At 40.5% G+C, this 27020-nt stretch overlaps 1 protein-coding gene across 2 annotated transcripts in view; it reads left to right on the top strand.

Annotated features, from left to right (window-relative positions):
• Window positions 1-16010: 16010 nt before the first annotated feature.
• LOC119553126 (serine/threonine-protein kinase phg2) overlaps window positions 16011-27020 on the top strand; it is a 29065-nt gene continuing 18055 nt past the window's right edge. For both annotated transcript variants that reach the window (XM_037863316.1, XM_037863317.1), the window contains exon 1: window positions 16011-16438. The gene's annotated coding sequence lies outside the window, so the exon portion shown is untranslated. The remainder of the gene's footprint in view (window positions 16439-27020) is intronic.

Here is a 27020-nt window from a genome sequence, read left to right as displayed (position 1 = left end):
GTCCTTGCAGCCGCCGAGTGCTCATCTTGGCTATTTTTTCTACAATTTTTCAAGGCTGCACAGCGAGTGAAAAAAATCGGAAACAATGCCAAAAACTGGAACAAAGAATTCGCAAAAAGGAAAAAAGGGACCGAACAAAAAGAAGTGCCTGACTGTCTGAGAGCGCCGCTGTCAGGATGATGGGTGAGTCCTGGCCCATTGTGGTGTTCAAGGACCAGGAACCAGGGGCCTAGACCTAGACCTAAATGAAATTTTTGGCACCGCTCTAGGGGAATTTATAGCATCGAATCAGCAGGCAAGGAACACCGAGCAGTTAATGACGTTGCAATGGAAAACAAAACGAGAAATAATGAGTTTTCCATTTGTGCCTGTGTCGCCGTCTATCAACCGCAACATGCAACACACACAATCAGAGTCAGCAAAGTCAATTCCCGTACTTCTACGGGGCAGCTGCTCGATTGTTCTGGGTTCGGTCCCAACTACCTGTACTTCAATTCGAATATACATTGTATATATCTACCATATCCTTTGGCACAATGGCCAATTTAAATGCTGCTGACAGCAGGCAGTCCTTTTTGGCCAAAAACGAGTCAACAATGGGGCAAGTAAATTAAAAGAAAATACGAAAATTCGTGTTTAATGAACCGCGCCCCAATCATAATTCTCGGGCCGAGGAAAGGAGGAAACAAGAGTGCCAGATACACGAGAAGACTTTTAGACAGCTGTCATAAGCAGAGTGAGACCTTCGACGAGGGACTTGTCAGTCAGTCAGTCAGTATATCATTTGGATGCGCGATATGGCAAGCGGTCCAATTAACCCCTTTAGTCGAACGCCTCGCCCCTGATCGGGGTTCTAAAGTATTTTCGTATTTTTGTATTTCATGTTTATTTTGGTAATTCAAATGCATCGTTTTAACCCTTTCGTGTTGATGTCTTTTAAATGCGAGCTGGTCCCGGCTTCTGGCTGTGTAAATATTGTGTTTACCTCGCTGTCAGTCAGTCAGCCAACGGCACCGCAACCCAAATAATTTAGCGATGGCAACGTGTAAAAGAGAAATGGTATAGGGGTATATAATATTTAAAACGATACATTGTCAGGACTAAAAAGTTTGGATTTTCAAACATATTTAGGTATTTGATTAAACTCTGTGAAATTATATGGATTTCAGTGGTAATGGTGGTAAAAATGGTACTCGAACATGTATTAAACCAATTTTTCCGAATACGGTTTTAAATCTTCAATAAGAATTTGATAAACAAAATAATATTACAGTTTCATAACTATGTATAATGGTTTTTATGATATAAATCCAAAAATGTTAATATTTTTACCAAAAACAAGTCACGATGGCATCCCTAGGATGATCCCCTACTTCATATAGAGCGGGTAACTGTATCTGGTCGATCCCTGGTCGATATCATTTGCATAAATGCAGAGCCCGCATCCATTTGCAACCCCTTTCGAGCACTCCGGCGTCTCCTGGCCTGTTTGTTTATCCTTTTGCCCTCCGCCACCGCGGCGCCAGTCTCAATTACTTTATTGACCCGGACGGAGAATCCGCATCCACATAGGCGTCCATCGACTGGCTTTCAATTGCGAAAACTATTTCAACTGCATTGGGCCCTGATTTATGCACTCATTGTTTCTGGGCCAAGTCGAGAATAGTTGTGATTGATTGGCTTGCCATTCAATTGTCAACGGAGCGTAATCAAATTGGCTTATGTAAACAATGCAGCTCGAGGAGATACTCTCAATTGGGACCGAGTTGAAATGTCAAGAGAAATATGATTTACGACCCCTGCCGCACAGATGCCAAACGGGTAAAGAATCAAGAAAAATGCATTCTAAGCTGGCAATGCGACTGCAATTGAAGAAAAGCCATCGAATCAATCACTCAATACTCAGTGCCCAAGGGTTCAAATCAAAGTCCATCAATTGAGGAAACTTTCCAAAGACTCGGACCAGCACATTAAAATCGCATCAGATGAACGGCAACTAGGCATTCACATAAATCAAGCCACACAAATACAAGGCGTAAGCAAAAACGTATATAAATTATGATTAGGTCCCTGGACTTTTTCGCTATTATCAAGCCATCGGGGAAGTCCCTACACCAGCAAATCATATGAGAAATTGTCATTAGGCCGACAAAGCCGGAAAAAGTTCATAGCCGAATAAAAAACCGGCAGTAAGCCAAGTTAGCAGCGGCTTTTTCTGTGGTTTCCCCAAAAAAAAAATAACGCCCAACAGCAAACTACACATATGTGGGCGCATAGAAATGGAGGGCATAAATCATATCCTGCTGCCTGGCGGCTACGCACTCGGCACAAGGACAAATGTTGATGATGACAAAGCGCCATTAAAGGCACATTTACACACCCACACGAGTCCTGGCACCTACTCTCCAAAAGCGGCAAACAAATCACATAAATCAAGCGCGACACTTCGCTTATTATTTGCTGATTTTCCTCTTTCTTTCCAATTTTTTCGCTTTTCGATAAAAGTTTTTATTTGGTTTCTGGGCCAAGCGTAGCTTTTTATCAAGATTTAGGTGTTTAAAAAATGGACAGCCCCAATTTGAATGGGTAGGCGTAAATATATTGGCTGGAGACAGATCTAAAAATTTGAATAGGGTTCAATAAATATATGATTAGCTTATTCTTGACAAACAGTTTATTTTTGATTTATAGGATATAGAAATTATAAATATAAGTCTTAAATTTTAAGGGACTTGAAGTATGTATTACTAAGCTATATTAATTCTTTATTCTAGAAAAATTATTACTTCTTTGGATGTTTGACCCACAATATGTGATGAGATACTTTTGATTGTGGTGACCATTTATCTGGAACTCAGATCGTGTGTGTCCTGCATTAAACATTATCAAAAGAAAACCGCATTAAGTACTGGGAAAAGCAACCGCCTGCCCACCAATTAGAAATGCTATTAGCAGCCAACGCCTCCATGAAGATATCCTGTTCGCCAGCCAGGTAAATCGATACAAAACGAAGGATGAGAAGGACTTAGGGAAGAAGAAGGATATTTTCCCCGCTTCAATTAGGATTTTCATAATTTCCCAGCCTTGTGAAATTTATTGGTTTCGATTTCCGCTCCATTGCTTCATCTGCTGGCCTGGCTGACCACACCTCCCTGCCAGGATAATGGAGTCCGGCCGCCTCTGATGTCCTGCGGCTTAGTCTGTGGTCTCTTGTCACCGCCGTTAATTGAAAAAGTCTTTAGCTTAAATTATTAAATTGATTTTTATTCATTTTTAATGGTGGGTGTGGATCCGACAGCAATGCCTTAATGGCAGCTTATGTGGCATTAGAGTTTCAACTTTTTTTTCAAGTTTAAAGCTTAGTGCCCCAGGGGACCTGGCTGGCTTTTAGCAGCTGCTCTCGGGCTTAACTTGGCCGTAAACTTTGGCAGAACATATGCCACCCGGTTGAGTCATCAATCAGGTCTATTAGAAACCACCGAGCCCGACAGGACTCTGTCTGGTTCAACCCCATGTCTATGACGACTTTAGTCTGCAATTTCATGCCTGACAGCCGACCAAGCCGAATGACACTAAAAGCCACAGACTCAGGATCGCAGCTCTTGTTGCATTTTGTGCACTTGGAAAAGTTTGAATATATGACACTTCTTCTATTTGAATTGGTATTTAAAAAAAGGATGTACTTAGTCAAATTGTTTTAGTTTTATTAAAAAATGTTTGGCCACGTTTAGCTATGGACCTCATATCTAAGATTACTTAATAATCGATTTTATATCATTTTAGAAAACAACTGTATCCAAGAACTCATTGAAACCACAAAGTATCTCCCGATAGTATCTTCAACCTCAAGACATTTTTATTATTTTTTTCCAAGTGCATTCCTAGTTGTATAACATTTTTTTTGCATGACAGGGTCACATTTAGGCTTCACCCTCGTCTCAGCTGAAAACTGCAAATTAAACTAAACATAAACACAATTTCTCAGCACTTAAAGGCGGAATGAAATTATGATTATGAAAGCGCCGCTGGCGAGTTTCACACCGTGGCAACTTTTCCAACCCTCTAGCAAATGAATGAATAAAAGGAACTTTTTTGCTTTCGGGTGGGACGCGTGCCGAAATGAAAACGTCATGTTTTCGAATGAAGTTTTTGAATTATGATGTTGACGCGACATGGTCTTTGGGCCATCATCTGGCAGCAGGCACAGGGCATTAAATTAATTCAAAACGTTCTCGGGACACGCGCTTTGTCTGATTGGTAAAATATTAAAAAAACAGACCGTAAATTGATGAAAGCCCGATAAAAGGTGAGCTCTATGGGGGTGGGGGGATGCGCAGGATTGAATTTCCTGCGGCGGGGGAAGGTTCTGAACAGTAACCAAAGTCCTTGGGGATGCCCGCAACTTAGAGGGGATCCTTCAAGGGTTTCACTCACAGAAAAATTGTTTTTATAATCATGGTTCTGAGATCGGAATAAAAACATTTGTATGCCTCAGAGATAAAAAAATAAGAAATATGATAAAATGAGATAAAGGAATAAGATACCAATAAGCAGATATAAATCTAGATTTCGTTAGTATTTAATCAAATTAACATTGTGGTTCGACATCTTTCTAGACATTTAGTTTTGGAATTGGTAAATATCTACCAATATATGTACAAGTCAATATTTGATATCATCCAAAAATGTCAAGAATTTTTATTTTAAAGTGGGAAAATCAAATTTAAGTAATACTACAATTTCGTGAAAGTGAAGCTTGCTGTGAATTTTTTTGCAGTGAACTTCAAGCCGAGTGTATCTTCTTCTCCTCTTCATTTGTCTCCTTCGAAAGTTCGCTGTTTGCACTTTCGATTTGAGTTTATTATTATTGGCGTTATTCTGAATGCATTTGTGTGTTTGCATGCCACATTAGTGGCCTGCCCGGGACTTCCCCTTCGCCACGGCCTGTCTGCATTTGTCGTTTACAAATTGGTTTTCGTGTTCGGCGCGCATCTATTTCGCCCGGCTGCATAATCAGGGGTTTGGTTCGCGAGGGGTACGTGATCTGCTCTATTTTTACATGTCCTACGTCCGCCGCTTGTTATATTCCCGGATGATAAGGCACGTGGCCCATTTATCAGCGGCTACGACTGCAACAAGCGAAACATGCAACTAACTTTTATATAGACTCCGATTTCTATTCCTAGTTCAGTTCGAATCCTTTCTTGGGGGTGGATTATTGCACTGAGAGGATAGTCGGTATTGTATTAAGAAGTTGTTACGATAAGTTTAGCCATTGGCATATTATAAGTTCTGAAAGCTAAACGCTCTTAAGTTATAAAATTGGTAAATATTTTTTTCTTATTTCCTTAAACTTAAATTTCAATACACTTTCCTAAGATAAGAAAATTACGATCTTAATTTAAATTACAGTTGATACTATTATCTATTTTCTTACTTTTTATAGGCATCTTATCCAAAAACTCTATATATATTTTAATCGAAATTGAAGTTGGGATTTTAGGAGAATTTTCAAAGTGCATTGTGGTTGTACCGCCACTTCCTGTTGCTTTAGTATAGTGGGGTGTTGTCCTGCACTTGAGTTATAAATTTGATTGTAGGAAACACGTAAGTTTTCCCTTAGTACCTTTTTCCCCCTTATTCCTTGGGTTCGAGGACCCCGATGGTCTGTTGGTTTGCTGGTAATTACTGTTATTATAATTTCTGTTGACTGCTGGCTGGGATGGTATAGTTAGAGTGCGTCTCTCACCCAAATTGGCGTGTGTCCTGTCCACGTGTGCTCTGCTTGTTTTTCACTTGGCTGACTTTGCAACCCTCGACATAAATATATTACCCCGGCCTCCCCTCTGTTGTCATGACTGCAAATCTCCTGTAATGATACCTTTGCGATGTTTATCTCACGGTCACAATATCGCGATGAGATTATGTCATCGCGGATGTCAAAGGTAACCATGTGCAGCTCTTACAAAAATTTTCCAAGCTTATTCCGCTCCAGTTAACAGGCTTTGCAACTCGATATGAGATAGCTCCTATAGAAATATACGTGTTTATTGGGTGACCTCTCCGTTGGCCTCTTTTTGTAGAACGCAATTAATCTTCATCTAGCTGCCTGAATCAAACGCCTACGCGACAGTCTCCAAGCAACCTCCCCAAGAAGTAATACCCCCCACCACTGGCTGCTAATAAAACATTTTCCATAACAAAACAAATTTGTGCTAAGCGCACTTCAAGTAGATGCTCCTCAAACGAATTCACAATTTGTCTCAAGTGAGTTTTTGTCGAATTTTCATGCCACATACAGACAACAATTGAGCAGCAACCACAGTCGTACAGAAATGAAATGCAGCATTTATCAACAATAAGATAAGTCAGCTATGATTGAGGCGGGGGTGACGGAAGACAGATATATAGATGGGGTGCACAGAAAGAATAACATGTTAGAAGTGGTTCTAAAATCGAGTATTATTACATAATTTGAGGATTTAACCATTAAAATGAGTACCATTTTGGTACCTATTGAGATCCATTTTGGTTTGAAAAATTGAAAAAGGTGCTTAAACTAACTTAATAATTGTTTTCTGTGTACGTACTGAGCCCTCGTTACTTCCTCGCTTAATGCGACTTCAAGTGTGGTCGCATTTGTCGTCCGTATTCTGAAGTCTGAAGTTGGAATTCAGTGGTGGGAGGTCGTTCGGTCAGCACGCATGATTTATTCCGCAGGCCACTTGAACACATTGTGCTCCCAACCCCAATCCCACCCCCGCCCCATTCCGCAACTCCCACTGGAATGACCCCCACATTATGCACTTTTCGTCATTCTCAACAAGGGGCGCTGATTGACAAGCGCAATGCAGTCGCGGGAGCTCGAAATGGAGACAGTGAGTGACGAACCTTGTAGCTACAGTTGGAGAAAATATAAAATAAATCGTTAGTCACTGGGAAAATCATTAAATTTATAAGACTTGAGTCCTTATCTTACTGCTAGAAATAAATCCCAGAAGGATCATTAATCATGCTGCAGTCAAAATTCTAAGTTTCTTATTTCCTATTATTGCTAGCTTCAAAGAAGTCATCATAACAATACTTCTTTCTAAAGAGAATGAAAATTTAATGTTAAACTTTTAAGAATTTTTAAAAATTACCTTTTTCTACTAGATTAATTTAGAAACATGGATTAAAAACGGATAAAAATATCTCATCTGAGGTTTTCTTGTTTTCCAAAATTTCTTGAGTCAACTATGATATATGAACTTATTTAGTGCCTAATATATTTTAAAAATTCGTTACAGTTATTGCTTTTTCATTTCTACTATAATTAATTTAAAATGTTGATGATAGAAAAGGCCTTTGTTCCAAGGATCTGACATATTCCACAATGTCTTGGGCCATCAATCACACATTTTATTTGGCCCATCTTAACCCAGCCGGCTCAGTGAACCGTGTCATGTGATAATTTCTCCGAGTGTACATATTAGAGCAATGCGCATTTTGCATAACTCCGCACCCTCAACCTCCCGAAAGCATACGCACGGAGGGTTAAAACGGTTCCGAATGGGTAACCCGCTAATCCTCTGCGCCTGTCATAAACATTGACATTGATGTGGATGATGGTGATGCGTTGGCGATGACGATGATGATGACGATGTTCCCGGCTTCCAGTTCGCAGTACCCAGTGTGCCGGGTGCGTTTGTGCCACTGACAACTGACAAGTGGGCGTGGTGGGGTCTAGAGACCGCCCTGCCCAACTATACGAAGTGCCCTGGCAACTGGGCAACCGAGTACCCGACTAACCCCCTGCCTCGATTCGTTCCGCTCCACAAATTGTAGAATAGCCGGACTCATTCCGGCGTATGCCCTTTAACGAGTGTATTCGTCATTCGGACGAACGGAGAGACAGTTGACATTCATTTGAAACGTTCCTGTGGGGAGAAAAAAGGATACCCCGAACGGGGTTCACTGTACAGTGGCAACCACAGCGGCGGCAACGGCGCATGTCAATCATTAAACTGTCATTTTCAGTCGATTTAACTAGCATTAAAAATCGCACACAATTGCTAGGATTTATGCATTGTGCGTAAGCTGTCATAAATTTCACTGAGTGCCAGCTTTTGCTCACCCCATCTCTAGGGGAATCCCGAATCCAGAATCCCCTTTAAGCTGCCCTAATTTTTTATGGTCTGCAAACTAATTTTTATTCATTTGCTCAGCCACCAAAACTAAGCGCTCTAATTTATTTTAATAGCCGCACAAACCAAAACCACTAGGCAAAAAAAAAAGAAAAGAAAATCAACTGATGAAAATGCTCTACATTCAACAGAGAAATCTTTAATTTTCATCTGGGACAATCTCGGCGGCCATTAACCAAAAAATGAAGCGTCGGGGAGTGGGCCAAATTGCTGACAGACAGGACATTCGTCCGTTGGAGGCACGGAAAAATGCTGTATCCCGAAATTATGGAAATTTATTAATCACATAAATTTAAAGCATAATGCGCGTGAGTGGGCCGACAGTCGGCCCTCGTTAATGGCTCCCAAAGCGACAAAAACGACGGACGCGGCATAAAAATTGCGTTAGGGGGCCCAAACTTCTAGGCAATGTCGTTGCGTTATTTGCGCTGGGGTCCATCCCCAGGTTTTTACAGGCTTAAAACAAACTTTGTGGTGGCCGAAGGAAAATTCCGTGGTTTCTTCCGGGAGGAAGGAAAAGCACTTCCTGTTGATGTGTAAGCAAATATTTTTGGCCAAATTGTTTGAAAGTGATTTTTAGGGAGGGGGATTCAATCAACAAAGGTGGGGAGAAGGTAATTTTGAGGTTCTTTATAAGAAATGTTTATTAAAAATAACATAACAAGTCAAATGTTGGTCATTTACAGTTTTTGTAAGCCTTAAAAAAATGATACACAACTGTTGTCAATTTTTAATATTTTAAAATACAATAATAAATAATAAACATTTCCAAGTTAATCAATTAACTGGGGAATTTTATCAACAAAGCTTATGTGGCTTTAATATTAAAACATTTTAAATTTTTCACAAATGGTTAGCATGTTAAATAGCTAACAATAAAAATGTTTCAGTCTTTTTGCTAAATAGAATATGCTAAATAAGTTATAGAAAAACATCTTAAATTGCCAAATTGATCAAATAAATTGAGATTATAAATGTAAAACAATTTCCGCAAATGGTGTATAAAAATACCTTCTAGCCAAAAGCTTCTTTACCTTTGTAATAATTCCATTATCCTTCTATCGGAAGTTCTGGAGGTAATTTATGCACTACCTTTGTCGCCGACACTTCCTTTATAAAATTACCGGAATGGTTAAGACAAGCTCTCTAGCAAATCCCAAAACATGCCAACATGTGTTGCACTTAACAAAGAGGGGACCCTATCTTTTCACCCTTTAGATTGCAGCACACGCGCCCCTTAAGCCCTTTTGACACTGCAATAGGGATAGGGATAGGGAAAGCAATGGCACCTCATTCACCCCTTTTCCCGCATCGGGGGAACGGAGGAAAATTCGCCAAAACAGCACGTGTTGGTAAATGGACTCAACGGAATGAACACGGGGGGAGTTGCCACAGCTCCTGGTCTTCCATCGAGTGCTGACATTTAAAGTAGCTGCCAGCGTTGAAGTGACAAAACTAAAGATAAGACTCAATCACGTGTAGCTGACACTGACAATCGCTGCAGAGGGAAAAAAGCCGGCGAACCGAAAGGAAAACTCGCCAGCAACAAAATAGAAAATCAATTTCCACGTTTTAAGCAAATGTGTGGGATGGTAAATATCGGGGGAGCTGGGGAGGCAAGCAGTTGCTTTGAATCTCATATGGTGGGGGCATTGGAGAAAGGCGGGTGGAGAAAGTGGGGGTGGGGCGGCGAATGAAGAGTGACATGCAGACAAAACACGGGGGGACAAAGAAGGTGTCACTAACAGGGACAGGATAAATGTGCAAAACAGCGACAGACAGGAAAAAAGAGCTGTCAGGCGAATGAAAAGGGAGGAGCAGGATTTTCATAAAGAGAAAAAAATAATACTAGTTTTACATTGATCAGTACATATCAACATATTATTTATTTACCTTTTTTATTAATATTTTTTGTAAAGATACTTCCCATTTAAAATATTCCTTTTCTTATAAATAACTTTTAGAAGTCAAGAAGTCGAACTGGTAATTTATGTTTGCTATGCAGAATTTTACTTAAAATCTTTAAGGAAATGTTTTATATTATTTTTAATTTTTTTGGAGAGTATTATTAATTATCAATTTAATTATAAATAACCATATAAGCTATTTAAGATAAATTTTTTTCTCGGTGCAGCAGTAGTAGTTTTCCTAGTGGCCAGGACATCTTTTGGCATGTTTAGCTTGTTTATCATGTCAGTTGTACGCTGCTCTCGGAATTGGCAGCATTAACTGAAAAAGCACTACGAGAACGAGGAGACAACATCACATGGCCATGACCATCGAGATAATGCAAGTTGCTACTTGGTTGCCGCTCCTATCTCGCCCCTCTGATCATTCCCAGCTTCCGCTTAACGACTTTATTTGCCCAAGTTGGGCAAATGTAAACGCTGCAGCAGCCGCTTGAGGAAAAGCATCGGTTCTGTCTACGTCTGCGTTGCTCCATGCTAACAAATAAACAAGCCCAGGCACACGAAACCAAACTGAAACAGAAACTAAACCAAACCAAACCCAAGAAACCGCAAATAGATCTTACGGGTACCTGATAAGCTTCAGATACGAGCTGTGCATAGTGGTTAAATGGGTTTAAGATGAGTTTATAAGGCTTAGAAATAACTGAACTGAACATAAAATATATTCTTACGAATCTTAAGCTTTAATTTAATTGAATTGAATTTAATCTCAAAACTACTGTCATCTCTTGTTTAAGATTGCTTTCGCATTGATTTCAAGAACGATTCTTTTCGAATAAGTAAGAATAAATAGCCATTTCTTAATTAAAGAACAGTTGATCTTAAAATGAAAAATGTTAGATCTTGTCAGCATGAAGCTGAAGAACTCTTTAGTTTCTTAACCCTGGTATATTTGGTATCTAAGTAGATATAAATATTTGGAAATATAATATTTTAAAATTCTGAGAAATACAATTTGGAAAATCCATATTTTTGTAGCTCATTATCTTTGTTTTTATGGGTAATCGTGTGTTTATTTTCGCCTTAAACTAATCTATTTAACTAGCTCCTTGTGCAGCTGATCCCTTCTACGAATCAAGCCAAATCGCCTGGGGTTTCAGCACTTTGAAGACACTGTTGCAGCCACTTCCTTGAGAGCTAAGCAGTTTAGAGCAGAAGCAGCTCGCTTTTTGTTGCAGTTGCAGGCGGGCAAACATCACGTGTGCATCCCAGAATCCTTGTGGCCTGTATGTAGTAGTGTGTAGTATTTGGTTGTGTGTGCAGGTGTGTGTGCCTTTCTGTTGTCCCAGCAAAAACAATGAACTCGACTCGGCGACGACGACAGCATCAACATGCATAAAATACATTTTCATTCGCATTTTATTTGTTTTAAGCTGCGACTTTACACAAAGCCAACAAAGTGGCAGTCGCCAGCCATCTGTGTTTGTCGGTGTGAGTGCTGCAGACCGGATATAGCCACGGATATCGAAAAGTTGTTCCTGGTACGCTTGCCAAACGAAGAAGTCATAAAACCGAATATTGTTTTTTAAAATGACAGCAGCTGGAAATTAAGTTCTTGACTTTTATGTTCGCCGCAAGTTCGGAATTATTGATATGGTCTCTGCTAACTGAGTTTGCCCCAAGGTAAAAGCACTGAGGTGGGTTTTAATCGGACTTTACGATGTGAGAACTGAAAGTGGCAGTCGTTTATGGAATCGCATTTGGAAAAGGAAATGAGTGCGGGACACTCTTTGATTGTTTCTTTCCTCTGACACATTGTAATTCCATCGTCGATGGTTTGAAAATGGTGAGAAAAACTAATTGGCTTTCGGTGGCGTCGTTTTCTTTGTAATCTCATCAGCATTCGACGCAAGTTTTGACTTGTAATCACATTAAAAGTATGTCACACTTCACTTACTGTCAGCGACAGTATTTTCTTATTAATTTAAAACCATTTGTTGCGGGCTGGATACTATGAGATGAGATGAGTTTCCCGGGGTCTGTTACAAAGACAGACAGCTGACAAACACATGCGAACGTGGCCAAGTGTCGCCGCCACACGTTTTGCATTAGGAATGCCTTCGCTTGATCTCAGTTCTCTTCAGCCTGGACTCTTTTTTGATGGGGATGGGGCTGCCGTGGAAAATTGAAAAAAGTCAGCATGTGGTTTGCGTCACTGTGTCTGGCATGACGTTTTCGCTTTGTATTTCTGCCACGACCTCAAGCTGTGCGCCTGCGCTCTGAGCAGCCATCGATGGACTGGCCTAATTCATTTGTAAACGTCTTCAGGTTATGTGACACATATGTTGGGGGCTTAGGGATGGGAGCGTGAGAGTAAATTTACATTTTAAAAATAATTATACTTATGATTCTTTTTTGGGAACTTCTGTCTGAAGGTACGTACTAATCAAACAAAAAACAAAATTAAAATTTATGTTGTTGGAAAATAAATCATTTTTGAACTTTAAAAATGTTTAATTTTATTCAATAATATAGTTTGGTTTACAAATATAATATTTCGTCCAATCCATAAATAGATACAAATAATAGATTCTACACAATATCAAAAAGACAGTCATAATTAATTTAACATCAACTTCTTAAAACCGTGAAATACTTCGTCTTGGTTTCAAGAATTTTGGTTTTCGAGACTACTTTTGTTTTTAAAAAAATCGAGACTACTGTCAGATCTTTTTTAAGATCGCATTGTCTCAAAAACATAACTTGAGAGTTCTTTCGTCTTGATTTCAATAACATTTCTTCTGAAATAAGTAAGAAGAAATAAAAATTTCTCAAATTAAGAACATTTGATCTACAAATTAAAAAGGTTTGTGAGGACTTGTGAGCATGAGGTTTAAAGTAAAGTTTTAAGGTATAAGAATAATTGCTAAAAAGTTTAAAATATTTCATTTTGTACAGAATACAATATACTTCTGAGAGCTAGGGTGCTACTCAATAAAGGGTGTCATTTCTTAAGCATGCGATTTAAATTTATTTAAATTATATATGGTTCCAGAATCTTTCGCTCCTCACGAGACCATCGCCAGTGACGCATATGCATAGACCGTTAAGCGGCGGGCGGTACCTGGTGCCAGCGGGCGTCTCACAGGAGGAGGGCGTCGAAAATGGGGCGGGGTCTGCGAAGTGTCGCTGCAAACGCCCCTTGACACTTTATTCTTTTGAGACCGTGGGTCGCGTGAATTCTGGGTAATTACAATTTATGGTGACGCAGTTTCTTAAACGTTACTAGCCAGAGCAATACCATTTCCATTCCAAAATCGACCGGTTGAAGTGGCACCCGCAGTGCGTGTTTGTATTGCTTTTGAATCGAAACTCGATTGCGAAACAAAGGTCAAAATGTGGAGTGGCACTTGAGAGGGTTTCTATGCCGTTCTAGTTGCTTTCCACGAACCAATAAGTAATAGTTGTGTTTTTTGTTCATTGGCAACAAAGGAACTCGAGTGCACCTTGCCATTAGCCGGCCAAGGGTTTCCTTTTCATGTCTAAAAGAAAGGAGCTCTCTTAGACTTTCCGTCTGCCTTGGGAGATCATTAAATATATGGTATACGGACACCCTCCTTCGTCTATATGGTTACATCATCATGCGGGCAGTTGTCTTCAATACCCATGCACAAACAATTAAAAGAAGGCAGGCAGCGCAATATTCGAAAAAATTCGCCATGCATTTTCTGGCGGCGTAACGCTTCAGCGGATTAAATTAAATTCCAAGGGGATTCACCCCCAATTCCATGGGAATGAAATAAACACATACAACTCAATTAAGTTCGCTGGCAAGTGAAAAACTTAATTTAATGCTTAATTGTAACATAAATTGGGGGTGGGGGGAGAAGAACAAAATATGGAGGCTGCCCGGGAAATGAAAATCAATTTTAGCCTCCGTTTGATCCTTAAAGCATATGCCCCCCATCAATTGATAAGCAATTTTCCAATTCGCCTACAATTTCCATTTTAATAGAAAAATCCCACGCAACACGACGAACAAAAATTTCGCACAACTGCCAAATATGATGGAGGTCCGGGTGGTGGGCGTTAACTGAAAAATGGGCGTGTTCAGCTATGTATAAAGCCAAATTCAATAGAAAAATTCAAATCATTCAATTATCTGTGGCTCAACGCGTGGTCCCATGGCTTTTTGCCGGGATGGGAACAAAGTTGAATCAATTTGGCAATTGAATTTCATGGAAAGTTAGGGACGAGCGAGTCGGAGGACTTAAACAAGTAAAATAAATGGCATTTATCAGAAACAAATCAAATTTCCGCTTGTAATGTAAGCAAGGCGAGGGAAAGATACAAGAAAGATAAACAGAAAATGGCAACACCAAGTTGGGTTTCCCTAAAACAGTTAAGCAAAGGATACAAGATGATAGATAAATTTATGGGAAGCTCTTCTCAACCAGCTGTTTCACATTTTTTCTTCCTTTTCTCCTAAAATATGCAAAAATAATAGAAAGGGATTGTCAGGCCTTTAATAAAATATAATAAAAATCCATAAAGGATAGAAAATTGATGACGTAAGCCAGCGTGCAACTGTGAAATGTAAATTCCAATCCGCAAAGTTTTTTTCTTTTTAAATTCTTTTTGCCAACTTTTTCTATAAATATATTTTTGGCCAAATCAACTCAGCTCACCTAGCCCAACATTTTTTCCCTTTTCCGCGTATTCCATTTCAATTTACAGCCATTAAATCAGCGTTGACTAGGGAATATACTATCCTTATATATACACATAGGTAGATATGTGTATTCTGCTAAACAATGCTGTAAATAAACAATAAAATGGATGGCATATAAAAAGAAGATTGCATGCCGGCGCGAGCAGACGGAAAATCACGAAAAATCCACGCGGGTTTCAATTTTCCTGAGTCGATTTTTCCTCCTTTTATTAGTCCTTTTTATACGTGTGCACGTATTGCCGCGTATCTATGAGATATACGAGCTACCAATTTGGTATCCGGCATTGGATTACATGACAACGACTTGCACTCTTTGCCGTTAATGAGTTCAACTCGCTTCGCTGACTTTTCGATATGTGTTTTTGTGCTTGGATTTTGGATCTGTAAGTTTCTGGTTTCAACTGTTGCAGCTGTTTGGACTGCTGCCTTTAAGATGCCGCCACGCCCAGGAAAATGCGGTTTTGTTTAGGTTTCTTGGCCAGGTCAATCTGCTGCTCACAAAACCGCAACATGTTGCTGCTGCAGCTTGTGGGTGTGAGCTGGGCTACTGTATCTCAATCCGTATCCGTATCTGTATCTGCCCATCTGCATCTGCATGCTGCCCAGAGCTGCCAGTGTATCCGTATCTCTGGCTGAGCCTCAGCTTAATGCGCTTGCATAAACAATGTGCGACCCTCGGTATCTTCATCTCATCGCCGCATCTGTAAGCGGATTTGCCTTAATGTCATTCGCCCGGTCCTTTCTCCTTTTCAGATGTTTACCGACCCTCTTTTAAATCCCTGAAAAGTATGCACTGCTAAACGGTCGCATAATTAGATCAGCCTCGAATTTCAAACTAATGGCGAACGGGCAAGGGGAATCAAAGGTTGCCACTGGCAAGAAGCGAAATAAAATGTTATCAAATTCAAGGCTTGGTGAAATGAGAAACCTTTAGATTTGAGACAAATCAAGTTGTCACGACAACCACTCACATATGGCTGTCCTTTGAGGATTGGATTGGCAAGCCAACCACCAGTTGAATGCCGACTGGAAGTGTGTCCTGCCCCACTCCACATTTCCTGAGCAAATCCAGCGCAGGCGCTCTTGTGGATGCCAAGTTTCGTGGCAGGACGCCAAGTTTCGGGGACAGGACAAAAATGCCAGCACATGGGGCCAGGATAAACAGTTCCTTGCGCGCTTTCAACTGCAAAGGTTGCCCCAAAAAGGCGACTAAAACGAGTCTATCTCACAGAGATTCCCCGAAAAACTCCAACATTGTCTGAAGTTCGACGAAAGCCATAAAAACTTAACAAATCCGCCAGTTTAGCACAAAGGGTCGTTTAACTTTTAACGACGCGACGGGGTAATTTTATTGCCCGAGTTCGTGGCCCGATAACAGTGATAACAAAGTAGCCGCGTTAACCAAAAAAGTTTCACACTTTCCCTGCTCGAAATCAAAGGGCGTAATCGTAAAAGGCGGCCAAGTGTTGCGATTTATGAGTTCACAATCGTAATTGAATTTTATGCGAAAACTTTGCCCAGTTTTCCTTGGGATTATTGTGGCAATAAAACCGAAACGCAAACAAAGGTCGAGAACATAACGAAAATTGCCGCCAAAAATTGATACCAAGGTGAGTGGGACACACGACAAATTGCATTGCTTGACATCTTGAATATCCTTTACGGATTTACGAGTATTTTTTGTTGGTTAATTTGGGTTTTGTTTTTATCCCCTTTGTTGGGATCAAAGTTCGCCCTTTGAGTCCTTGACAAACAGTGCTTAAAAAAGGTCAGTAGCCTTGACTTGAAAGGATTGCATAGGCTCTTGTTTCGCCTCGCTGCCTTCGGGGCCTTTCATCTTCTCCATATAATTATTCACAGAGAGTTTTCCCCCTGCATTTTGCCACCTTTTGGCACTTGGGCTGCACATCAAAATGCATTGCAAACTTTTGCCACGAAAGCTGTTACACTTTTTGGCCTCGTTCGGCTTAAAGTTATCAGCGGGAAATGGGCGGAATCAACTTTTTTCGGGGTGTCGTCGTACTTCTTGGGGCAGACTTCCTGTTAAGCTGTCAACATGTTTGGAGTGAAGTGTTTCAGTTTTCCCTAGAAGCTTAATACTTTGGGGCGTTGAAATGCATGCGAGCGCGAAAAGTGTACGTAAGATGCAACATTTTTAGGTGGATCAAATTGGAGGGATTTAAAGGAACTTATAAATTTATGAAGAATAATTTTGTTGTTTAAAAAAACTAAGTTCCCTGGGCACTTTACTGAAATTAGGCTTAAGTATATAGCAAATATAAAGGGTTCCTAAGAAATTAAATGATTAAAGTAATTTTAACAGCTCCTTTAATAATTCATTTACTTACATATGTATGTGAAATGTTATAAATTTTTATAAATTTATCGATAGAAAAAATTATACATAAGTCCATCATATTACATTACAAGCGTTAAATTAATCGGTAATATAATCTCATAATTATTATGAGCTGTACATATTCACATTTTAATAGAAATACATTAATCAAATTTAATTGCTACAAAAGTTGGAAAAATAGCATGCACAAACATAAAAAAAATAATCAATTGTTTTAAAATTGCTGAAGGTTTAGTAAATATTACTATTAAATTTTTATTCAATTCCCAAAAAAAAACGATAGCATATTTTGCGGCATTGGTTGAAATAAAAGACAGCGGTTTTTCCCCTCTTTCAAATTGAATTACTTGCCACAGCATACTTTTGGGGTTAATACCAAGTTAAACGGCATTAAAAAGCACTGCGGAAATTAATGAATATAAACCCCTGGACAAACTTTGGCTATCTGGTGGATTACGCTTAAATCTGTGGCATAAAAATGCACTTAAATGCAGTCACAAAATAAGATACACAAGGCCACCGCATCGCCCTGCCACCCACCGCATTTTCCGCCCCCTCACCTTGCGGCATTTTCCTTGAAAGCGTCGCCAAGGAAATGTCAAGCGGCGGTTTGTTGGCCGCAGTCGCATTCGGATTCGCATTCGCCGTCGACACTTCCGCAGCGGCGACAGGTGCTGCCTGTCAGCTGCATCCAAACCGCGAATTTTCCCCCTCGCCTTTCTGCTTTTTCCGGCGCTTTTCCCTCGCCACTCTTGGCCGTGTCAAGTTAATCAGCAAGCCATGGTTTCTGCGCTTTTTTTTCGGTGGCTTTTCACCATTCCATCTTTCTTTTTTTCGGTGGTGGGTAAAAAAATTTCACGCCCGCCACGAAAACTTTTCATTTTCAACGAGCGAGTGAGCGAGCGTTAATAAGGTATAAAAAAGAAAAGCGAGCGAAAAAAAACGGAATGGCAGCCACAGACAAAAGAGCCTCATAAAAATGGAGCTTGTTTGTTTAAGTTAGAAGCGGCTCCTACTTCTTTTTCCCCATTTTTTCCCCTTTTCCCTGAAAACACACGTTTATTTGTTGAAGTTTGCTGGTGTTGCTCTTGGCAGTGACTTTGGCTTCTGGGTCTTGTCAAGTAGCTAAAGACAACAAAACACAGTCTAAATGAAAATCTGCTTTTATAGTACCTCACTCGCTGACACATACGTACACGAATAAAAAATGTGTACTTATAAATCATATAATGTTATTTATTTGAAATTCAGATTTAGCACATTTTAGTTCTCGGTCACTTAAGGCATTTCAAACGAACTGAATATGATTTTGATAATAGATGGATTTTATTTTTGTGTGCTTACAGTTATCTAAATGTATTTAAGTTATAATTTGAAAGGTAGATATATATATCTATATTAAAAAAGCCTTGTAATTTAAAATGATTTGTTCACATTCTTAAGATCGAAAACTGATAAGTCAAATGTATGTACCAATAATTTTAGTTTTTTCATTGTGATATTATCCAAATGATAAAATTATAGGATAAAAACCCAAAGAAAATATCTAAATCACATATCAATAATCAGAAATATTTTTATTAGTAGGAAGTGAGACAGAAATATCTTAAGTTTATTTGTTAAAAACATACATCATCACTAAGAATTTCAATCGAATAACAACCTAAGGGTGAGCCCCCGTATATAACGCTTATCCAATGACCCTCTCCTTTTTTTCGGTGCATAAGCCCCTCGTACATGTGCTATAATTCACACCGCTGCTCAGCAAGCGGTACAGCGAAAGGCTTTTAGGAGTTGTCTCATTTTTCCGCTCTCTTTCACTCCTCCAAAACCTTCGCCACGCCCACCTGCTGTCGCCCAGCATCGTTGACATTTTCATTCATCGTCTTGGCAACCGTAATTAAAATCGTTTTAATTTACTTTTGCCTCGCACCAACACACACACACACACACACACATAGACCAACACATGCAGGCCCACTCCTTCCGTTTCCTGTGGAAAGTGTAGCACACTTATCAGCGCTTGTCTGCTGTGCCTGGTTTATGTTTATCGACTTTTGTTTAGCGGCTGATGCTGTTGCTTTTCTGCTGCTGTTATTATTTCAGTCTCTGCCCGCTGGCGGTATCCCCTACCCTCCCCCTTTCTTATCCCCCCCCCCCCCACTGTTTTCCTCATTATGTGGGCGTGCAAATTGCTGCATATTCATTTACCGTTATCTCTTTCTTGTCAAGTAAAACACACATTTTACTACAACAACAGCTGCTGCCGCCGCCTCCTTCAGCGCCCGGCCACGCCCCCATCCGCCGAGCATAGTTACCATTGCCATCATTCTACGCCCACGCCTCGATGTTCTTAATAACATAAACTTCTTTTCTCTCAGCGCCCGAGTTGAGTTAATGAAGAATTTCCATGACGATGTCGTTGCCCGTGAGCCCGTTATTACACAGCGAGAAATGGGAATTGGGAAAGATATTACTGTATAGGAGAGCATATTCTATTATTTTACTCGCCTCGGGGGATGCAAAATGTCAATTGATTTTTTGAACTTTAAAAGAAATACCAAAGTATTAGACCAAAATGATTATATAATCGCTTGTTCCAGATTATTTTTATCGGACCTTATATAAGATGTTTATAGATTAATGTAAATGTAATATTTCTTACACAAATTTATATTGTACTATTATTTCTATATTATATTTTTTACACACATTGATAATATAATGTTGAATTACTTTATGTATATTATATTATTACTATCTATGTTTCACACCCATTTTATTATATCCATACCCCCAGCATATTCTATTATTTTATTAGCCTGGGAAGATGTAAGATTTAAAAGAAATAGCACATACTTTAGCAAAATGATTATATAATTGTTTGTTGCAGATTATTTTTAGCCGACCTTATACAAGATGTTATTGGATTAATGTAAATATTATATTTTTTACACAAATTTTATAAGTAAAATAATATAAATTACTTTATATATTTTTACTACACCCATCTGTTTATATCCATTTCCCCCAGTGCCAAAGTATCTTTATGTATATATCTTTTGATACCACTCCAGCCACCTGCCCTGGCTCATTATATTGTTCCCAATCCGAAGCGTAGGCGGAGGTGGATGGAGGATGTTCAGTTGCCTGGGCAACAACAAAACGTCTACAAATTTGCCAGGCGCTCTTACCGCTCGAGTTGGCTTGAAGCGTATTAATTTTGCTCATAAAATGATTCCCGATAAGATTTGATCTGTGTTTGCCCCGAGACTCGTGGCTGGGCCATAGAATTTGCCAGCCTTTTGAAGTTGACTGCGCACTTGGGGAGCATGGAGAATGTTTCGGTGATGGTGATGGAAGATGTGGTATTCACCTTTGGCTTAGTAATGAAAATTCTGCGACGGCATCATCGTCGTCGTAAGCCGCTTAAAATTGCCGAGATGAGTGTGTGCATATGAGTGAAATCTCTGGGGCTTAGTTGGCGTTGCCCCGCTATCAAAACACTCGGCAGCACTTCAAGCGGCCCGGCAACATTTCTGGCCCCAAAATTGCCATTTCAATGTTGCCAGCAACATGGCTCACATACACTCTCACACCAAACACACACACACATCGATACATTCTCTGCTCCTTTTTGTGGGCTTGTGTCTGTGTGCGATACACCCACACACAGGGAATATTTCGGAACAGGCGCTCAGCAACGAAAGTTGGCGTACGCACTTCACACAGATACTCACCCACACGCAGGCACGGAATGCAGACACACTCTTACACACACACACACATATTTACGTATACTGACGCACTAAACAGGCACACAAAATCGTCCTGGAAGTTGCGAAAGCAGCGAAAAAAGCGAAAAAGCCGAGCAAAGTAAGACACTCTTTTCGTGGGCGGTGTTGGTGGTAAAAAGGGGGTTGGAAGCTGGTTGAAAGGGGGCCAAACAAAAGCGAGATAAACAAGGAGCACACTGCACCCACACAGTCACATACAGGCGACAGACATTGAAACTGTTTCCAGGACTTCGCCGGGTGCTTGTGTGTGTGCGTGTGAGTCGTAAAACGGTCGCGGCCTGCAGTTGAGTCCTGTCTTAAGGGCCAAAAGAGAGGCTGCTTTATGGCCATCTCGCCGTATCCCTTCGTCTCCTTGGTAATTTTGCCACTTTTGGCGCTGGCGTAATAAAGTTGATAAAGCAGCCGCAATGCTTTTTTGCCTTTGAAGATTTCGTATTTGGCCAGCCCCGAAAAGTAGGCAATTATATTTTGCATAAATATGCAAACAGGGCAACTTCCATAAAATGAATACAGAATTTAATTGAAAGAATTTGATTAAATATTGCGGAGACAAAATGTAATAAAAGTAATTAAGTTGTATTTGATTGGTTTTTATAATAAATATTAAAACAATTTTGAAGGCATTTCCACAGGCAAATTAAATACAGATATTTAGTATTAATTGCTTTATGATTTTGTTGATAAAACAGTAAAAAACAAAGTATATGAACTCAGACCTTCGTTAAGTTAAAGGGAATTTGGGTACTGGCAAAGGGAAGTTCAATATATGCATGCCTGACTGTTTTTAAGTATTCTAGTGTGTGCCAGGGGTTACAATAAATCCCCCTGCATCCCAGTAATGAATGGCAACTGCTCAACAGTCTGTCTTCCTTTCTGTTGGGGCTGCAAAAAAGCGTATCAAATAACTGGGCCAACCAGGGTGCCAAGTAGATGGGGACATCAGCTGCCTGCCTAAGCGTCAGCCATAAAACAAATGAGCCTTCAACATGAGTTCGTCATTTGTTTGCCCTCCACGTCTCCCTGGGAAATTTTAAAGCAGCAATTTATGAAAAGCCTTTGCAGCTGGAGACAAATATTTCTGCGGGGAGGCATATAAACTATGCACTCGAAATTTGCCGCCTGATTACAGAGAAGACCCGAAACAATGGAATGCCATAAAGGGAACAAGCCGGGGAGTATATACATACATATATATACACACTCGAGGACCTCCGTTCTGTCTGGTAGTAAAATGCAGAAAGTAACACAAAGTAAAAGAGTCGACATCTCTGGGCGCTTTAGTTCGTGTTTGCTGGCATTGCAAGACGCAGGTTTCCCTCAGCCGGCTTTTACGATCCTTGTAATTAATGCATACCTTCAGGATATATTACGAGCCTTGGTCTGGTCGCAGTCTGAGTCTGGCTAAGAGAAAATTGGCAAAAGATAAACTGAAACGGAGGCTGCAACAAAGAGAATCAAAGCGGCGTCCAAAGCAGGTAAGCAAAACAGTGTGACTGACATTTTAATAACTTGCAACAGCTTATGGAATATTTTCGCCATGCCGGAGAAAGCGAGAAGTGCTCGGCTTTTCATTTCGATTGTGAGCATGAAAATGAAAGAGGCAACTCCAGTTGCAGCTGCCAAAAAGTCAACGAACAATAAGTCCTGAAGTCATGCCAGGACTACCAAATGCCTTGGCTTTTTGCCCCCCCGGCAAGTGAGTGACTTATGCACTATGCATGCAGGCGAGTGCCAACTCTTACCGCCTTTCTCTCTATGTCAGGACCTCTGTTCCTTTCCCAGGCTCTAGCTACCAAAATTTAACTAACATTTTTGTACTCTGACATGCACAGCGGCTTCCTTTTCGCAGCAGGCAGGAGCCTTGAAGTCAGATTTGGGCCAACTTCTCGCAGGAAATACTTCCGACAAAGAAAATGTTTTCTTACATCTGGATATAAGGAGATTTCAAGGTCCTCAAGTTGCTCAAGGGTATCTGCAGTTCGCTGAAGATTTTAATCCTTTTTTCGTGCTTTACAAGTGTGTTTTTCTCTTGTTCCCAGTTCTCGGCAAACTAAAGGGTATAATGTATTCATATTCATGCGTAGAATTGTTTCAAAAATAAAGTTACTTTGTGATTGTATTAAGCAAAGGTTGATAGTTTAAACATTCATAAATACATATGATTTTTACTATTTATGCTAGTTTACACTTTTTAAAATATTTATCTTTTTATTATCTCAATAAAATCTGAAAATATCATGGGGCACTTCCTTGATTACAGGGTATTTCCTAGTCCCTTTCACCTTTCAAATCCTTTACTCCCCTTTCATTCAACGTATTGTTGCCGTTGTCCTTCACACTTGGCTGCATCTGGGCCTGAGTAACTTTTGTTATCCCCGACACTGCAGCACAGTTTTTATTTTTATTTTTATTTTATTTCGAAAAACACTGGGACTGCAACTGCAACAGTGAGCGGGCCAAAGCTGCCCCAATACGCTTTAATGCGATGACATTAATTTATGAGCCAGAGTCGAAGTTAAGCTCCGTTTCAGCCATTTCAGTCACTCTCTAACTCATTTATTCAGTCGGGCACTAAGGACTGCTAACTGAGGACTTTCGACCGAGGACTCGATTCGGCAGCATTCACACGCCTCGTCGCGCTGGCACTTAAGTAATTTCAACTTGCAAACAAACACCCCGGAACACTCGCTCCCAAAGCCGTGGCAAATGTCAAAGTAGTTGTTAACATTTCCGCTTTTTCGCACGGCTTTTCTCTGTCCCGCTTTTCCCCAAACATATATATATATATATAAAGTATATATTTAGAAGAAGCGAGGGAGGGACAGCGAAAAGTTTGCCAGCCAGCAACCAAATTGCAAGCCACAAGGAATGCAGTCAAGTAAAGCTGCAAGCGAAAAAAGTTTCCCTTGCCCGACACTCTTAAATTACTGACTTAATTATAAAACATGAACGCCGGGAGTTAAGGGATCTTAGCCAGCCAGCCAGCTTCCTCGGAGCAGTTGGCATTGCACATTGCAGTTACCAGTAATTTACATAAATAACTTGGCTTGCAGTATTAACATGAAGGTTACAAATCGCTATGCACCCGCTCTCCCCGGCGCCATAAAATGTTAAATGGCATTTAAGCGGTTGACTTTTAGATAAAAACCGGGTCAAATGTGGCTTGACCTGGAAAAGTTAAGGAGTCGGGGGGATTGGAATGCGGCGACCTGGGAATAGACTGCATATGAGGAGAGGGGCGGATGGCATTCAATTGTTACGCCAGGACCTGGCTCCATCTGCCTCCTGCTCCCAGTGCGACTTACTGTCGCTTCATGTTGACAAGCTTAACAACCGTCAGCTGCAAGTTGCTGCAATTCCTCATCACACAAGGCACCTCCGGTCCCCAGATGAGGAGGACCTGAAACAGTAACCCCCCCCAAACCCCATTTCCCTCCAGTGGCTTGACTGCTGAGGTTCTTGAGGTTTGGGCTTCCTGGCAGTCTCATGTGCAACTGACATTTTTCAACATGCTGTGGGATTTCGCCCACAACCAGCACATCACATCTACAAACATTGACTTTGACTTGTTTTCTGTTAATTTCTGAGGGCAGGGAGGCAGAAAGCTTTAGTTGCACACTGGGGGAAAATCTAGGGATTTTTGTAAGGATTTTTATTGCCCCAAGGATTGGATATGACCAATAATCACACTGGTTAAACATATCTTCAAAGATAGGTATGACTTTGAAATATTTTTGACGGAATTAAACGGCTAAACTAAGGTATCTTGGTGTGATAACAATACTACTAAGATATTTTTAACGCTTATCAATGGATTTAAAATTTATAACTCTAGTTCCCTATCCTTTTTTTCGCAGTACACCCAACTGATAACTCATCAAGTTCCCATATCCTGGTCGGAATATGTCAGTGAAGCGTTTTTAATGTGTTTATAAATATGCCGGCCAGACAGAGTCCTTCGTCTATGCATTCCCCCTCCTTATCCCTTGGGCTTTCTTTGGTCTAAGCTTGCAAAACTTTAGTTTATAAAACTGTTGTCCCTTTTTGGATACGCTTCAAATTGACCCCTTGACTGCTGGGATGTCGCTCAGCTTTGCGCCCATGTGTCCACCCAATTTACCTCCTATCCAGGACATCCTGTGTGTCGCAGGACGAGGCCGGGGGATTTGTTATGAGTCCAGAGTTGGCAGACTAAACGGAAGCTCTACTCCGGCTGTTTATCAACAAGGACACGCCTCCTGCGGCCTGTGGGCTAAATGTGAGAATTAATGCAAGCTCCTGGAGGCAGTGGATGATATTGAAATTAGTTGGCCAGACCACAGGGGCGGTTGGGTGATAAGGCGTGGCCGGTTCTGGCATTTAATGAAATCGTTAACCCGGATAAATTTGCATAATCGGTTGGGGCTTCGAGTATCCGTCTCAGTCAGCATCGGTTTCTGATGGGGAAATACCGGCAAATATTTGAACTATGGGCGGGTATAATTGCCATTCGATTGCCGAGAGTTAAAGGTGAAGGTGTTGGGCAAAGTTGAATGAAATCTATGATAAATCGGGAAGCTGGCAGAAAAGTATTCCTAGAATTCATTTGCGGGTTTGGTGTTGGTGACTTCCCCTTACTATCACCTCATCATCATCATCGCCATCGTTATCTATGTAGTTCCATACAATCAGCCTAACATATTCCACCCCTCTTCTATTTTGCCGAATTTCCCTTTGTTACATTTTCAATTTCATGCCTAAGCCTGCTTTTGGGGAGGGTAAAGATGAATCCATATTAGTTTCGGCCCTGTCGTTTTATTGAAGCAACAAAAATGATAATTTCGTCAACAGAATGCTTTGGGGGTATATTCCATCTTGTAAGCCCCGTGGCCCTAACAAAAGCCTAGTAAGAGCCCCCCAAATGCGAATGAGTTTCAATTTGTGTTTTTTCTTCATGGCCAGGATTTGCAGTCTTACACCCCAACGACTTTTGTTGGTTAATAATCAAACGCATTCGTTTGGTTAGTTGGGGTTGATGATGTAAATGTGCCTGTGGCTTTGGCCTTTTCCGCACTCCTTTTCCTGGCCATTGATACTTTGCGATTGCCCTGGGTTATTTAACTTTTCTGTGGACATGTGATATGCGACATGTTTGGGGACTCGTCCATTAGCGCCCTGCCGAAAATCCTACTCCTTCTTCATCCTTGTTTGCCAGTGTTGAGTAATTGGATTAGATTACACTTTTTTCGGGGCAGGTACGGCCTGCCACCAGTCTCCTGTGGATACATTTTTGCGGCTGCCACAGCTGCTGTCAGGCCTGATTGATTGATGGATGGCATGGCTTGATCTTGTGGCAATGTCAATATGCTTTTTACGGCCCTCGTCATTTTGCGCTAAGTTTATATTAAATTTCATTTTAATGGTTGCCGAAAAAACACTCACAAACTCTGGCAGCTGAAAATGTATCCAGTATACATATATTTATCAATATCTTGTGTGCATATAGCTTCTGTTCCCCATCTTTATCGCTTTACTTCAGCATTTCCTGGGAGGACTTTGGCTGGGAGGACTTTGGCGGGCAGAGCATAATAATTTTCTGCATCATATCTGCAAGGCTATTAAATACACATAAAATTTCGTACGCTATGCGAGCACTTTTCCCATGCCACAACGCTTTTTTCCGCCCACACTTTTCACACCCTTGCCTCGAGCTGCAACCAATGGGAAAATCATAAAAATTTATGATTGCAATAATCTGGCTTTTGCACGAAACTTGTTTTTCATGCGGAAGTGCAATTGATGCGGGACCTAAAGAAGCCGCCGTCGTTCCACGGGAATTGACACGAAAATTATGATATAAAAATATTTTAACGATACTTTTGCGGCCAATGGGTAAGCAATCAGATGGATGTGCATTTTAAAAATACCATATGGCCGTTTAAAAATCGATAAATGGCCGTTAGTCAAGGCCATGGGCATACTGAGCAAAAAGTCCCAACAGCGATATTATTATTTAGTTATGGTAGGTTCAGTAAAGGTTATGATGCAATAACGAAA

Source organism: Drosophila subpulchrella, chromosome 3L, assembly GCF_014743375.2.
Source record: "Drosophila subpulchrella strain 33 F10 #4 breed RU33 chromosome 3L, RU_Dsub_v1.1 Primary Assembly, whole genome shotgun sequence".
In the NCBI taxonomy this organism is placed as follows: Eukaryota; Metazoa; Arthropoda; class Insecta; order Diptera; family Drosophilidae; genus Drosophila; species Drosophila subpulchrella.
The sequence above is the reverse complement of the archived record's forward strand: the minus strand, read 5'-3'. Positions and strand labels throughout refer to the sequence as shown.